The sequence below is a fragment of the Thermobia domestica genome, chromosome 6 (assembly GCF_964235325.1).
Source record: "Thermobia domestica chromosome 6, izTheDome1.hap1.1, whole genome shotgun sequence".
NCBI lineage: Eukaryota > Metazoa > Arthropoda > Insecta > Zygentoma > Lepismatidae > Thermobia > Thermobia domestica.
This window is the reverse complement of record NC_137459.1, coordinates 141431458-141447252: the sequence shown is the minus strand read 5'-3', so window position 1 is coordinate 141447252 and position 15795 is coordinate 141431458.

Genomic DNA, 15795 nt, shown 5'->3' with positions numbered 1-15795 from the left:
CACTCTAATGTGGGATAATTTTGGACATTTTGTGCAAATTTTCAAAATCATGTTCCGCTTAGTTGTATGTTAAGGAGGTGTATAAAATGAGTGTAATAATGTTTGTCCCTCAACTCCACATGAAGGGATCGACCGACTTCGATGATTTTGGGAACCTGATTTGACTTTTGCCTAGCTTAGGTAATGCTTCTGTTATTAGGTTAAAATGCGTAGTCCGAGGGTGAAACGTGGAGTTTAAATTATATGCGAGAAACGTATAGTATAATAGTATATCGCGACCCTTTCAACTTAGAACAATGAAACTTGCTATATCAATTCACCATTTAAGAAAATCCATATATATATATATACATATACATATATATATATATATATATATATATATATATATATATATATATATATATATATATATATATATATATATATGAACCATGTTTGTTCGTGAACTCCTTCTAAACTGATGGACCAATTTAGATGTCTTTGGGTTTTGACAAGACTATGACATATCCTAGATTCCTTTCATGTTACTGTGATTAAAATGTGTATCCTAAGAGGAGAGCGAAATAGGGTAAAAATTATGCAAAAAATTAGTATCTGACGGCCCTCTCAATTCAGGATCATGAAACTTGGTGTATAACTTGTCCATCGAAATAATAGGTAACGTGATCCAGCGTTTCTCAAACTTCCCCTTTTAAGGGGAGCATCTTGTACATTGGGGGCTTGAACTAAATCTCGCTATTGACGAAAAGAGGATAGTAGTTGAGCTACTGAAACATAGCGGACAGTGGCACGAGAAATACTTAACAGTAGAAACATTAGGCGTTCAGATATTTATGCGACTTTCGAGTGGAGCGAAATGAACCAACCTATTTAGTGTCTTGAGCATGTTAGGTTTTGTACATAAAACAAAAAAAAATAATAATAATAATAATAATTTGCGGGAATTATTACTCTTCTGCTTTCATCGCAAGAAATTTACTGCAGAAAGTCATCATTTGCTAGTAAAAATGTACATATAACATGCTGTGCTGGAAACATCGTGCATAGATCGGTTTCGACGATCGAACAATATTTTGAGGTGACAAAATGCGTCCTGATCAGCCGAAAATATTTGAGTATGGACAGTGAGAACCTTTACTTGCGAAAAATGTATCTCATATGTTTATACAGTTGTCAGAAACACAAAATCTGGATGTGCTAACTGTTAACAAGTAATAGGGATAATTCAGAAATTGTGGGAAACTAGATAAAATATGAATTAACAGAAAGAAACGCTGCAAAACGCTTTAGCTGTTGCAAAATACTTCAGAGACAAAAACGGAAGTCATTTTTGGATCGCATAGTAAGTGGCGATGAAAAGTAGCTCCGTTATGGAAAAACCAAAACGCAATAATTCATAGGCACATACCAATGAGCCATCAATATCAACCTCAGAACCTGATATTCATAGCAAGAAAATTATGCTGTGCATTTGGTGAGATCAAGTCGGTAAAATGTACTACAAACTCCTGCAACGATGTCAAACAGTGAATGTTGAGCGATACAAAGCACAATTACTCAATTTCAATTGAATACTTAAAGATAAACTACCGCGATATAAAAAGAGACATGATAAACTCATCCTGCTTCATTGCAATGCCAAACTACAGGTTGCAAACCGAGTGAAGGAAACCTTGATGAGAGTTCGATAGGGTATTTTACCCCATCCACCATATTCACGAGTTGATGTATTTTCGGACTACAATTTGTTTTGGTCCGAGGAGCATGACTTTCCTGTACAACACGTTTGTCAACAATCTCGGAAACTAGCTCCATGAATGGATCACCTCAAAATAACTTTTGTTTTTCTTTATCGCGGAATTCATTTGTTACCCGAAAATTGGAAAAAGGTTGTAGCTGCAGAACGACTAAATTATCTTCTACCATTCTATTGGAATAAAAGTGTATTTTCTATCCAACAAACAGCGAGAATTAAATCAAGCACTCCATTAATTGATGTGACGATCTTTGTCCCTTAACTCCTTCTAGACGTGGACCTATTTTGACTTTTGTTACAAGACTGATAGTTGTCTTCCTTGCGTTTTCTATCATGTTATTTTGAATAAGGTGTGTGTGCTGTGAAGGGAGCAAAGGGTTCAAAATTTATGCGAAAATTGAGTTTATCATAATCCTCTGAACTTCGGATAATGAGCATGAGGTTCAAATATGTTCCATAAAACTATTATTCTCGTGTGATAAAGGAGCGTTTCAACAAGTCTCATACAAATCTGAAATTTAAAATTTGTTCCCGGTATTTTAACATCGTGTGGCCTCTAGGTCTACATACATAAATTGGAATGAAACGATGAATATAGACGTTGTGAAATTTTGATTGTCCACATTGTGAAATTTTGATTTTCCATAGCGGCTGAAGAAGGCCCAGGAGAGCATACTATCATACAACATTTTCGCCTGTAGAATACTGTTCTGTTATCCGTGAGTGCCATTTATAGAACACCCAATATATGCTTATATATATAAAAAAAGACGGATTTTCGACATGCAAAGGCCATGAAATCGTAAATCTGTTAAAACTTCGACCTCAACTTTATTACGATCACAATATATGCTATTTGCTTAATATGAGTTGTTGAATTTCTGTAATAATTGTATAATAATAATAATAATAATAATAATAATAATAATAATAATAATAATAATAATAATAATAATAATAATAATAATGTGATTCGATTTAATTTACTACTTTAAATTTAATGCATTTCGTGTTATCACTTTAGTTTTCCAGTTATAGGCTATATATTATAATTCTGCTTTAATACAGACATTCGAAAACGATTTTCTTTTGAAACAAAAAATATTATTAACACATGTAGTATATTTATTTGCAAACATTCTACTCATCACGTTCACTCTTTATTCTATGTATTCTCTTCTATAACATAAAATTATTTTAACATTTTAGTGCTCGTTACGAAACCAAGATATTTTAAAATTAATGAAAAATTTCATGTAGAATGTTAAATAAAAACAGCATGTTATATAAAAAAAAAACTTCTTACCCTAAATCGTTTGCGTTCTTCGTTTATCTCAACAGCTTTTCATGTTCTTGTGCCTTATCGCATTGACCACTCATGATCTTTCATAAAGTACATCACATTGAACTTCGAATCTGCTTGTGCAAGCTACTAATTCTGTTTATATGAGCCTGTTCTCTATCTTCTTTAGCTTTCACTCTATGCACGTTATTATTTTGCACTTAAAAAGAAAATACATATTTTAGTTGTGTCATAGAGCACGGTATCAATGATACATATAATCAAACGCACATTTTAGAAAGAATTCCATTCTTTGCGTACGTATCATATGATTTAACACTTTAGCACACATAAATATCAATATACAGAGTAATACATCTATTTCTTTTTTAATAGAACCGTCAGGAGCATCTGTTCTACACTAAGTCAGCATATACTTGGCAGAAGTGAGACACCGAATATAAACGTTCATACTGATTCAATTTTGTTGACATACAACATTAACATTTTTAAATATCTTTCATTAAATGTAGATATATATGCCGAAGAATAAGAGCTCTACATCCTAATCATTTGTTAATATGTCATTCTATCCTGCAATTGTATGCAATATTGCTTAGGACATTTTATAACGCTGGTTGTAGAAATATAAGGGATACAATGATAGCTTCAGATAATAAATGCGGAAGTGTCAGTGCTTCATAGTAATTCATGATATCGCTAATCACGTTAGTTACGCTAATAGACGAAGCTACGAGTGCTATTACTTGCCTGTTTAGCGCTAATAGATGTCGCTACCTGCATGATTGCTCTATATAACAAAACTTTAAGTAACTGCTTAAAAACTAAAGGCTTTATGCAGAGTCGTTCTGACGTGTGACTAGTGCCATACTAAAGAACTCGACTAAGATAAGTTTTCTGCAATAGTCAGGCCTTTAGTATGACACTAATCATACGTCAAAACGAAAGAAATGAAATGAAATTTTTAAGTTTTACGTCCCACGATTATGCCGGTTAGGCTAAAGGAGACGGTGAAGGTGAGACATGAATGATATGGTGGAACGAAGAAAGTGGGAGGAAACGGAAGAACCCTGAGAAGCCCACGGCATGGTATTTGTCCACCACAAAGTCCACACGGCGAGAGCTGGGATCGAAGCAGGGACCCCAAGCATCGGAGGTGAACGCTCTACCACTGAGCAACCCCCTTAGTCAAAAATAATCTGCATAAGGACCTAAGAGAGTGTGGAATTTGATGAGTAAACTTATAAAAAAAATATAAATAATTAGATATTTTAAGTAAGCATAGTTTTAACCTGTAATGAACAAAAGCCAAAGGTTTGAGTGCATTAAGAAGCTATTATACTTTTCAGACCCGCCAGTACATTAAGAGCGTCTTAAGTATAAAGACACGAAAATGAAATAATTCAGCTTGACGTCCTATAATTACGCCCTTTAGGCTAAGACAGGCAATGATTAATGTAAGTGAATGATGATGGAAGAATTGGCGGAATCATAGTTTCGAAGGAAAGAGGAGTACAATACAAAACTATGTAAACTTTGTCCACCATAAACTTACTCGGCTAGAGATCGAACCATGGACCTAACGCACCAGAGATAAACATTCTACCACTGAGCCACCGTGCCCCTGCTTTAATATGAAACAAGTGTTCCATTTACTGCACATTTAGCTTATTACCAGCGTTATAAGGTAAAAAAAAAACTTTTTAGCCACCCTGACATCCTGATTGTCATCAAGTAGCACGTCATAGCATCGTATTATTAAATTTGATTGTGATTAAGTAAATTTGCACTGTAAATTTAATTACATCATTAGTACTTGAACATTTTTATTTAGAATATCAATAGTTTATTTTGTTATAGTCTTTATTTCGTTCTGAATATATGCTACATAACCATCATTAATGCACAACTCTCGTAATTTGTATTAATTTTCAGAAACAATGTAGTCTGTTGTAAACGATCGAAGCTACTTATATATATATATATATATATATATATATATATATATATATATATATATATATATATATATATATATATATATGCATGCATGTATAAAGATAATTGATGGTACAACGGTTAGTAATCATTTCAATAATTTTGTAAATGTAATGTATTACTTTTACTTACTAATAACTATAGACACAATTGTGATACTTTTTTTTTGTTGAAATAATATTCCTGTCTATCATTACCCTTTAATTGTTCAATGGCAGCCTCAGGGAAAGAAATTGTAAATGGACATACACACAATTGTTTTCATATTTACTTTTGCATTTTCAAGTATCTAGAGAAGAGGTAAACTATATGAGTATTTGTGAATTATTTGTTTTACTTATGTAGTATTTTGCATGTATAAATGCATAAATTGGCGTGATATTCTTGGGAGATTCGAATTTAATGTTTCCAGAGGACTATAGTAAAAGAGAAAATGCTTTCAGTAGGCCGAAAATATAATGAGTGCATGCTTAAAATTACGCGCTATGATATGTCGTCTTAAATTTGGTAACGCGTATGCTCTCTGTGTTCGTGACCACGGATTTGATTCCACATTAGATCATGTATTTTGAATATAAATGCCAGCAGTGGCTCGTATTATTTTTAAATATTTGTCTGTCTTGTTTAGCTTCGTTTCTGATAAATGATGTTAAACTTCCAAAAAAGTCAACGAACTATGACAGTATCTAATTTAATGCGAAACTGAGTAGGTAATAGAACAAGTATTATCTGTCCTGTTGGAAGGACACAAGCTCTCCAGTAGATTTTTTTAAAGCCTCTAGGACATTATGATAATGTAGCCTTAAGAATATTTTGCATTTGTTCTTATTTTATAGACGCTGCTTGCATGAATACTTCGCAAAATATTAGAACGGCATGAGAAATATAATATATCGTGACAGCATATGGCCATTTTAGTGATCTGTTTTCTTAACTAAACAATTAAAACATGGTTTGGGTGCCGAAAGATTTGCGTATTCATTTCTGTTTGTGTTATCACTTTTACTGTTTTAAGGATAAATTGAAATGGATAACATAAATGTAGTTGAAATTTACTATTTTTATAACTATTTATGTAATTCTATTTTTCATACATACCAATGTTACTATTTGCTTTATGTGGTATAGATATGCAAATTATGATATGATCTACATAACTAAAATATTCTTATATTATTTGTCTATCCAGAACCATGCAGTAAATAAACCTGGAAAACATTTCGCATATTAAAACATGATTATGCGATTTGTATTTGAATATCGGCTTACAACAAACAGGAGTGTAGATGTGTAAGAATATTTAGCAAAAAATATTATATTCTTAACAACCACTTAATTAATTTGCTAATTGATTTCACTACTAATCTTACCACCAAATTGTTGACCTTTCTTATATACAAAGTAATCTGCAATGCTCTATCATGCATCAGATGTTATGATCAATGGGTCTTCAAACAAAACATTTTCTCAAGTTTGCTGATTTATTTATCTTGTTTGTAATAAAGCATACACAACCTGTTAGAAGTTCTACTTACGCGAATGTTTGCTTATGTGGATGTTTCTGTAGCCGCGATTTTGAATTAAAATTTTCTTCCTAACGCTTCCTTGGGAGTATTATGTGTACGAACGTGTAAAATGGGTGCAACAAGGCTCATCTAGACCCAAAAACAGAGAGTAAAAAGTAAAGGGAGTAGAGGAAAAATGAAGAGATTGTTTGAGAACTGAATAATAACATGGGATTGGGGAGAGTTGTCTGCCTTCTACGTATCATGCATTGTCATGAGACGTCAAACATGGTACATCTTGCCGTTCGTCTTCGTGCATGAGTGAACGAAGTACCAGGAGAGCTTGGATGGTTCCGGGGTTTTTAGGGTGGAATGAGTCGACTAGAAGGAGAGAATGAGGCAGTGGTAGGAGGTAATGGATACAGAATGGGGAGGGGATAGAGAAGGCGTTTTCACTGCTGACGTGCTAGGAACGCAACAAACTGGAAAACAGGTTCAGTGGGCTGGAAAATCCCCTCCGCTCCCGTTGCTATATCTGCCTCCCAATCCTTGTGTCAAACTCTCAGGCCAAACTGCACCAGTTTAATATGCGAGCTAGGTCCTTCTGTTTACAGGACGGTTCTAATTACTTGGCTACGTCATCGAGAATCTCTTGCAAAGTCGAACCAACAAGAGATCAACTTTACGCACTAGCCTGGTCTTTCACTTCCACTTTTTCTCTCTTTCTCTCTCTCTCTTCTTTCCTGCTTTATCCTTACCAAAGCATTTTACAACACTCTATGTACTTTCTGGTATAGAAATAAATGTAACTTCACGTTCATTTCATAATATTTTCCACGAGAAGCTTATTGCAGCCGTCTTGAGATGTAATTGAAGAAACGTACATTGAAAGTTCTCTCCACCTTTTTGTGTGAAAAGATCGTTGGCTCAAATACTTCATTTCAGGCGTATGACCGCAAATAATCTGCCAGACTTGCATATTGAGTGAGCTCTACTATCCGTACTTTCGGAGGTTTATTTAGAGTGTTACATGTTTTGATTGCAACGGTATAAAGTAACGACACTTTTAGAAGTATCAGCGCAAATCGTTATTTCCTCAGTAACACATGTGACATCTCCTATTTAAACGTTTGGTATATTCGAAACAATACAAGTTCTTTCAAATACGTTTTCCAATTGGTTTCGTTTGCGTGTGTGGTCATTTGCATGTTCTACTGTTCTGAAATAATAATTTAAGTCAAAAATGAAAATGCAAATATACAAATATTTGCATTTGTTAATGCGTGTGTTCAATGATAATTTGGCTCATTGAATCATATTGTCAATTACGAAAGTTATTTATTACATTAATACGTGTTACACTGATCTATAAACAACGATAAGCTATTTTGAAACGAAGACCAACGTATAATTTATTATAGTAAATGTTTTTAAAATAGTTTTTAGTAATATATTTTAGATTTACTTTCTTTGTGTTGCAGAAACTTATTTTAAGCCATATATGAATACACACTCGTATATCCACAATTGGGTCAAAACGACTAAATCCATTCATAAGTATTTAATTTCACTGTAAAGTATTTCCAAAATACATAAGTTTATGATTTTATCTAGTGTTTTCTTAACATTATTACTTCAATAATCCCTCTTGAATCTTTATTAAGTCCTATATATTGTATTTGTAGGACGTTGGATGGATTTAATTAAAATCTAAATAAAAATCAAGCAAAATAATCTCTAAAAATAATAATATATATCTACATAAAGATATACTTAACGAAGGTCAAATATTTGATGATAAATATCATAGTTATTTTCCTAATATTATAGAAACATTCTATTTGTTTTACAAATGCATAGCATTGACTTTAATTGATACTTGACATTATCTGAACCAACATGTCAAATTGTGAAAGGTAATGAGTGTGTACATGCATTATATACGCGTTCGTTTCACTACTAACAATTTAACACATTTCCGACATATTCACTGAAATCTGACAATGGTTGTATTAAGCTCAGATTTTAGAGACTTTTTTTTCTCAATAGCGTAGAACACGGAGGTGGTGTGAAAAATTGAATAATAACTAATTCATTTACGTAAGTGCAAATATAATCTGAAGAGAAGAGTATTGGTTCAAAACCATAACCGAGAATATACCCCCTTTCGTGCCACATATCGTTTGACAAGACGACTCCTGACTACATGTTAACACTTGCAAATTGTCATTCTCTTTCACGAAGGAGTATGCCAAGTTGACGGAATACCCTCGATTCCTTTCGAATTGTAAATGAATGTCGAATCATTTATATTCTAGCATTTGTTTGGCTGAACAGCGGCTTTCATTTACCGTTTCTTGGTACGGGATAGTGATTTAATTGTGTCTCAATTAAAAAAAAAATAAAAATAAACGAGTGAATTCGGGCTACAGGGATGAAGGAACTGCAGCGATTTTTGGATCGTCGGTGAGCTTCCGAAGTTAAAACAAGCAATTTCGAACGGACTGCTTGTTGCTTGTGGATGCCAAGTGGCCTAAGTCCAAAATTCAAATGCTACAGGAGTGAAATTTGAAGTGCAACAGCTCATTATAAAAATCATACTTCTGTTATGTTATTAACCATAATCATAATTGTTTAGTTCACTGTCTACTGATTTACTGTTTACAAGAAAACATTTCTAACCCGGAATCAGTTGTGCGCGGAATTTTGTTCTGTACTAATATATTTTGATGAATAATTCCGTTAAGTTTAAACGGAAATATTTCAATTTCTACCTATCTTTATTTTATATTTTCATTGTTATAAAACAATTGTTTTCTTTCTTTTTTTGAGGGGGGTCTATTGAGGAGGAATTTTGTGTTTTGTTTTGGAATGGTGCGTTTTACGGAGAACATATCCGTGCATGACTAAATAAAATTATATTTCCCGCCGTTTCGTTACTGAGTACTTTCTATATATATATATATATATATATATATATATATATATATATATATATATATATATATATATATATTTTTTTTTGGCTGTGAGCCAATTGAGCAATGATTCCACTGTAAAAAGTGTGCCTAGTTCTGCATTCTCTGCGTTGACATGCTTTCTGCAAAACGAGGAAAACTAAGTAAGTCAATTATTTTTAAGCAGTGCATCAAGAATTAGCGTATGAGTGCATAAGGAAAGTACAATTTATTGTAAGGTTTATGTTCAGAAAGATTCAAAATGCCTGCATGAACATAATAATAAGCAGGTTGTAGGTCTACATTACAAGAATATATAAGTTTCTGAAGAGTTATCTCGTTGCTAAGTGGTTAACGTATGCATCTTTGACGTGGTTGATCCGTGCTCGATTCCCGGTTTAAGCTCATGCGATTCGGACCTCACATTAACCTGTAGGCATATGTCTCATACAGTTCTGGTGTTGAAAGAGACATTAAACTCAAAATCAACACATTTCTGAATAGACTAAACAATAATTGTTTTTCAGCTTTTTAGTAATACTACTCATGATTAATAAACTTGAAAGTGTGTACTACCTGAAAATATATAGATGATTTAATATTTTGTATTGACAATTAGCTTCAGATATTTGCAATCTAGTACTTTTTTATGCAATATGTATCGTCGTATTTGCGGCTGATAATTTCTTATTAGCACTGATAGCAGTGCCCGATATGGAAGATATATTTTGTTATTTGTGACGTGTTATTCCATTAATATACGTAACAAATTTGTAAATAAATATACACATTTATGGCTTAATATTCTAATCTCTTGAGACATCAAAACATGAATATTTTTCGTTATTATAGGACTTCAATTTCATATCTTTTCTGCGAAACAAAATTCTCCGCTCGACTAAATTCCTAAAATTTTTAACGCGAATTATATATTGCTATAAATATATACATATATGTACATTGTTATTTTTTGACAGGTCACTTGGCACCCAAGCGGCCGAAAATTCTTGATTAATTTGCTTTTTACTGTGCAAGAGCCGGGATCTCAGCTAGTATGCCATACGTAGCTTGTGCAGTGTGTTCAGAAAGCCACTCTGCAGTGGATGTAGATATTTGATACTGTGAAAAACATTCACCTTTCTCCTTGCATATATGTACGTTATATAACGTAAATGTTCGATACAAATAGGAAGGAAGCTGGAGTTTTACTTCCAACTCAACTGAGACACATAATGTACAATAAGGACGGTTTGCGTTACATTACAAACAATTGTTGTGTTCAAAGGTTGTTGTGATCAGAGTTCTGTTGAGTCGATTAATACAGTTGTGCGTTACAATGTTGACAACGTATCAAGTGTTTTCGGTTGAACGTGCGGGTGACAAATATAGAGAACATGTAAAACACTATTCATGGAAAATTGTCTCAACAGTATTCAGAGACAGTATCAAAATTGACCTAAAAGTATTTAAGCACTAAAACAATATCATATCGGTCGGTAAATTTTACTTCGAGCATTCGAAAAAAAAAGAAAAAAAGGAGGATTGCTCTGTGTCTTCAAGATAATATTTAAAAAAAAATCCAGTATTTGCTGTAATGGAGTGGTTTATGTACATCTTTCCATAATCATCTGCAGATTATTTAAACACCCTGTATAATCACCTGAATTTCAAGACTAGAGAACAGGATTCTCATAATGTGGGTAAGATAAATCCTTAGCTGGAATTCCACTTATTGAGCTTGCACGCCATTCTCAAAATTAAGGAAGATCTAGGTAGAACCGTGTATTAAATTTGACCTCTATCGTACAATTGATTATGCAATATAAATTTATATGTATAAAGATTTAACTTTCTGATTCTATATACGGTTACAATGTTTTCATGAGGACAAATTGTTAGTTGATGCTAGTGATTATTTTGCAAAATAAAATCTATAACGATTCAGCGTTTGTGATTTTTGAATCCTAGTCTATTCATTTTCTCCAGCCACTTAAATTTAGGTTTGCATATTATATTATATAAAATATAATGAAAGAAAAGCTTAATTCTGCATTACCTCACACCTACGCAGCTAAATGATCGTTAGTTGGCAGGAACCTGGCCGTAGGAAAGAAAAACAATACAGAATATTGCTAATTTAATTACTAGTCACCAAATATTTACGAGTCTCTGCAAGATCTTATTTTCCTTTAAAGATTTTTTTTGTTTCTCTTAGGGTTTGGTTGTACATATTGATGGTATACCACATTTAAAAAAAAAATATGAAACCAAACATTGTCTACTCAAGAATACACTTTCTTACCTTTAACAATTCCTTGTATACGTTAGCGAAATAATGTGAAGGTGATATTGACACACAAACGCACACACAAAAATAAATGTGTGCCTATGAGTATATGTCTCACCATAGGAATGAAGTGCTCCATGAAAATGTTCTTTTTCTTTTTTTTTAATAAAATGATAGAACTTCATCAGGACAATGAATCTTTCCTGCAGACCATTTGTTCGTAAACATCACTCACACATTCCATTTCCTGTGGCGGAAGTCTTCCTTTTTTTCTCTCTTCTCAGTTTCCAAAGAAGATGGAAGGAAAAAAGAAAAACAAAGGTACTTCAGTTGAGAATGTAGTGGGAGAATTTTAATTTACTAAAAAGGCTTGTCATAATGCAAAGCTTGCGTATTTTGCAATGTCCTTTTTTCCTCATTACTTTTACTTTTTTAAAATATTTTTTTTTCTTTTGATTCTCTTTTCTTTTCGGATGTGAGAGTTGAACTAGAATATCCTTTCTAATATATCCATCCGTAACGATGAATTGAAAGGGGATCTTTGAGGCAAATTTCCTAAAAGATATTTCTATCTAAGAACGTTTGTATGAGAAGTGTTATTCTATGAACAATGCAGGTAATCAGGCATGACGATAATTTTGAAATATTAGCAAAAGAGATCTATATGAGATAAAACACGAAATGGGTTTGTAGATTTTGCTCTTTAGATATACATTAAAAGGTCTACCAAACGGCATTCGTAAATGCATTTAATTATGCCAGGAAATTATAGAATGTCGGCACTTGCTTTGTTTGAGTTATAATTTCAAGTAAATGGAAGAAAGTTTTGAATTAAATCAAAATACAAGAAAGTAAGTAATATTAAAACATGTTTACAAAGTGTGTTTTAACTCAACATTTTGCAATAACTAGTAGCGCATATATAGATTTTATTTTTCTGTGCAAGTTAACATGACATCACTTTATAGGTAACCAAGGACACCTTGTTTTAATGTGTGTTGCCCAGCGTTCTTCCAAAATTCTTCCGTGTGAATTATTTTAGTTGTTTTCACTATGAAGCGGCTTGTCAGTTCTATCAAGACAAATGGTAATAAATAGAATCGTAAAACGACTCCACTCAATACATTAATTCATACAACTGCATTCATGTGGGGCCAGTGACTCAGTGGTAGAGCGGTTACTGTAGTGAGTGGGGTCCTTGGTTCGATCCCGGCAAAGTAAGTTTGTGATGGACAACATCGTTTCCGTGGGTTTTCTCTGGTTAATCCTGTTTCATCTCACTTGCTCATTCCATCAATTCTTTCATCATCATTCACTTACCTTAATCATAGGATTGTCATATGTCCGTATTTTGTACGGATTGTTTGTACTTTTGGGTTCGTGTCCGTGTCCGTATCGTACAAAGCATTAAATAAGAAAATGTCCGCATTTGACAGTTTTTGGAGCTGCCCGAAAATTTCCGAGTCGGTATTTGCTAAAATATTGGGTAAAAAATTATTGTGTTTTCATAGTATAACTTATATTTTAGTTGCCATTAATAAAATAGATTATGTTTTAAAAAGTGTCAAATTTTCCATTCCAGGTTCTTTTCGTTAGATTTAGTTTAAGTAATTTAATGGCATGATTTATTACATTTGTGTTAAAAAAATGTAAAACGTTAGTTTCCAATAGTATTTTAAGAAATACAGTAAACAATTAACCTAAAACATGTACACCTAAAACCTTCTGATAACCTAAAAAGGTGATTTCCAGGTAAGAAATTTCAAAATATTTGTTCTGAGTTTGGGCACCCTATCTTTGATGGGTCGTCATTTTTTAAGGCTTGTCTGTATTTTAGATCCAAAATTATGGCAACCCTACTTAATCGTCGTATCCCTTAGCTTAAAGGCATAATCACACGATGATAAACTGAAAACATATTTTCTTAATCTGCATGCATGGAGGGCCATATATGTTTTCTACAACTATAGTTGGTTCAAGTTTAATGTCTCTGTTTTTAGCGCCAACAATGGAATTCAAACCCGCTAGAATGAATTTAATGCTTTCTCACCGATAAAAAGAACATGATATCCCATCCAGCAAAGGCACGGAAGCTAACCACTATACCACGAGAGAGGGATACATGAAATTATAGTATAATGGGAATTAGAGTAACGTAAGCATAAAACCTCGAGGGAAAAAACATAGTGTTTGTCACTGAATACTTGAGCATACATCAAAAGTTTCCTGTGTAGGATTATATTGCATTGCCGTAGGAGACAGAACAAAAAGAAATGGCTTTCTCAAAAACGTCCATATTAAGAAAAATGCTCAAAGTTAGGTGAATGAAACACCAGCCAACGAAGAAGGGCTGAGAAGGAAAGAATAATGCTGTAAATAATTTTAAATAAACCAGTTAGGGCAACATTTGAGGAGAGACAAATTGAGTTTCGTTTCACAGTTGTGAAACTACGGCTGATTTCCAAACTATGTGAATACAATGTTAAAGCACGTATGTAAGTTGCTACCGCAATAGAGGAATAGTGCGAGATGCAACCTGACAAGTACTAAATGTTTACTTTTCTGTTCTTACCAGGGATGACTCCAAAACTGAACTTTGAATCTAAGGATAACCTGTATAGTTTCTGAAAGAGTTTATCGAGTAACATTCACAATAAGTATCAATTCCTTGCCAGGAATTGACTCCACTCCTTCAGGGTCGGAAATATATAGAACAACTTGACCTTCATGTCCTATATGTCAAAGTGATCTGTATAGGTAGTGGATTAAGAATATAGTATTGACTATTCAATGACGTTCTACATTAATGAATAAAACAAAAACATGATTATTTCACTATAAATGTTCTATATTAGTGGACCTATAAAGTTGAGAAAAGCATATCCATAATGTCCAGTCAACAGTAATTTAGTTGCTAACAAAACTAATATGACTCATTGTTATGGCTAGATGTGACACATTCAGCGTGCGTATTTAAATTTCTATGTTTTTCACGAATTCAACTATATACGTTGTCATGCCAGTAACTGTATTCGTCAACTGATCATCTAGGCGAGGAGTTCGATAGGTCACACAATACAAAATTATTCAATGGATTTTGAGTTACTAATTAGGAAAAAAACTTGACGTGGTGGTAATTTGAGCTCATTTATTCGATCGAACAGCTCTTTCTTTGCAGCTATAAAAGCTCGATTGGGCATTCTCCAGAATTTAAGTTCACTAGCCACGACAAGGCCGGCGTAATGAGATGGAAGAAAGCTCCGGTTGGATGTTGTTTTGTCGAAGCTTGCCGTTAGTATTTAGCTATGTGTGAGAGTCATGTAACTCACACGTCGCGGTCCTGGCAGGATGGTGCTGACAGAACTTGACCTTTGTTCTAAGGTGCGAAAGCCAAGTAGCTCACACTGCTTCACGATCACTCTACGGCGTAATAGTAAAGTTCACTAATATATGCTATTTATAGTGAAATGATCAATTTTGGTGTCTATTATCTTGATATAGTGTACAATTGTGTAGTGTATATTATATTCTCAATGTACTAGTCATGCGGAGAACTTTGACAAATGTGATATATAGGTCAGGTTGTTCTGTATAATTCCAACGCTGAAGGGGTGGGGTCACTCCTTCCGAGCAAGCAATATTCTGAAAAGTGCCTATCAGGTGTCTGTTTTCAAACTAAACCGAACAATATTACGGTTTAGTTTGACCGTATATTGTAATATGGGTGTGCGTGTCACAACTCTATGACGCAATTGTTTTTTGTGCAAAATGTCGAACTACAAAAAGTGATGTATGTCTTGTCGTTAGCAAACTATTTTCTATAAATAAACCTATGAGTAAAGAAATCAGTCCATTTTCTCCTCCATGTCTTTTCGTGTTTGCATGTTTTTTTTTTGTTTTTTTTTTTAGTTATTTAAAGTTGAATTCTCTGGACTATTGTTCCTACATAACACTTTAGTATTTTGTCATGACTGCAATCAGAGTGT